The following is a 2,500-nucleotide window of genomic DNA, read 5'->3' on the forward strand; positions in this document are numbered from 1 at the left end:
GGGGCTTAAAATTCACAGTTATTCGCCCGAACGTGGGATTTGGCTGGGGACGGTTTCTATATTCAAGTTGGGATGGGGGGCACCGAGGTGAGTGGTGGTTGTCCCCGAAAAAGCCCTCCCCTTTTCCGTAGCCCCGTTTAAAGTTCTGTTTGGGCTCCTGTTCAGCGGGGAAGCGCGTGCGCGTGGCAAACTTGACACCCCCGTGTTCCCCTGGTCCAGACCTTTCTAACGCCGCCTGAGTCAAGGTGCTACGACGTCCCCAAGTGGGGATGCCTGTAGATGAGCACATTTTCCCAACTTTGAATGTAAGTTTCCAGTATCATTGAAAATGTGGCCTCAAACGAGCAGTTTTGCCCCCGAACGTGGGATTTGGCTGGGGACGGTTTCTATATTCAAGTTGGGATGGGGGGCACCGAGGTGAGTGGTGGTTGTCCCCGAAAAAGCCCTCCCCTTTTCCGTAGCCCCGTTTAAAGTTTTGTTTGGGCTCCTGTTCAGCGGGGATGCGCGTGCGCGTGGCAACCTTGACACGCCCGTGTTCCCCTGGACCAGACCTTTCTAACGCCGCCTGAGTTAAGGTGCTACGACGTCCCTAAGTGGAGATGCCTGTAAATGAACACCTTTTCCCAACTTTGCACGTTTCCAGCTTGAGAGGAAAAGGGGCTTAAAATTCACAGTTATTCGCCCGAACGTGGGATTTCGCTGGGGACGGTTTCTAAGTTCAAGTTGGGATGGGGGGCACCGAGGTGAGTGGTGGTTGTCCCCGAAAAAGCCCTCCCCTTTTCCGTAGCCCCGTTTAAAGTTTTGTTTGGGCTCCTGTTCAGCGGGGAAGCGCGTGCGCGTGGCAACCTTGACACGCCCGTGTTCCCCTGGACCAGACCTTTCTAACGCCGCCTGAGTTAAGGTGCTACGACGTCCCCAAGTGGGGATGCCTGTAAATGAACACCTTTTCCCAACTTTGAATGTAAGTTTCCAGTATCATTGAAAATGTGGCCTCAAACGTGCAGTTTTGCCCCCGAACGTGGGATTTGGCTGGGGACGGTTTCTAAATTCAAGTTGGGATGGGGGGCACCGAGGTGAGTGGTGGTTGTCCCCGAAAAAGCCCTCCCCTTTTCCGTAGCCCCGTTTAAAGTTTTGTTTGGGCTCCTGTTCAACGGGGATGCGCGTGCGCGTGGCAAACATGACACGCCCGTGTTCCCCTGGACCAGACCTTTCTAACGCCACCTGAGTTAAGGTGCTACGACGTCCCCAAGTGGGGATGCCTCTAAATGAAGCCAATTTCTCCTATTTGAATGCACTCTCCCAGCCCAGAGAGGCATGTGCCTTAAAATTCACAGTTATTCACCCGAACGTGGGATTTTGTTGAGGACGGTTTCTAAATTCAAGTTGGAACAGGGGGCACCGACGTGAGTGGTGTTTGTCCCCGAAAAAGCTCTCCCCTTTTCCGTAGCCCCGTTTAAAGTTTTGTTTGGGCTCCTGTTTAGCGGGGATGCGCGTGCGCGTGGCAACCTTGACACGCCCGTGTTCCCCTGGACCAGACCTTTCTAACGCCGCCTGAGTTAAGGTGCTACGACGTCCCTAAGTGGAGATGCCTGTAAATGAACACCTTTTCCCAACTTTGAATGTAAGTTTCCAGTATCATTGAAAATGTGGCCTCAAACGAGCAGTTTTGCCCCCGAACGTGGGATTTGGCTGGGGACGGTTTCTAAATTCAAGTTGGGATGGGGGGAACCGAGGTGAGTGGTGGTTGTCCCCGAAAAAGCCCTCCCCTTTTCCGTAGCCCCGTTTAAAGTTTTGTTTGGGCTCCTGTTCAGCGGGGATGCGCGTGCGCGTGGCAAACATGACACGCCCGTGTTCCCCTGGACCAGACCTTTCTAACGCCACCTGAGTTAAGGTGCTACGACGTCCCCAAGTGGGGATGCCTCTAAATGAAGCCAATTTCTCCTATTTGAATGCACTCTCCCAGCCCAGAGAGGCATGTGCCTTAAAATTCACAGTTATTCACCCGAACGTGGGATTTTGTTGAGGACGGTTTCTAAATTCAAGTTGGAACAGGGGGCACCGACGTGAGTGGTGTTTGTCCCCGAAAAAGCTCTCCCCTTTTCCGTAGCCCCGTTTAAAGTTTTGTTTGGGCTCCTGTTTAGCGGGGATGCGCGTGCGCGTGGCAACCTTGACACGCCCGTGTTCCCCTGGACCAGACCTTTCTAACGCCGCCTGAGTTAAGGTGCTACGACGTCCCTAAGTGGAGATGCCTGTAAATGAACACCTTTTCCCAACTTTGAATGTAAGTTTCCAGTATCATTGAAAATGTGGCCTCAAACGAGCAGTTTTGCCCCCGAACGTGGGATTTGGCTGGGGACGGTTTCTAAATTCAAGTTGGGATGGGGGGAACCGAGGTGAGTGGTGGTTGTCCCCGAAAAAGCCCTCCCCTTTTCCGTAGCCCCGTTTAAAGTTTTGTTTGGGCTCCTGTTCAGCGGGGATGCGCGTGCGCGTGGCAAACATG

This window comes from Osmerus mordax (genome assembly GCF_038355195.1).
Source record: "Osmerus mordax isolate fOsmMor3 chromosome 7 unlocalized genomic scaffold, fOsmMor3.pri SUPER_7_unloc_1_1, whole genome shotgun sequence".
Classification (NCBI taxonomy): Eukaryota; Metazoa; Chordata; class Actinopteri; order Osmeriformes; family Osmeridae; genus Osmerus; species Osmerus mordax.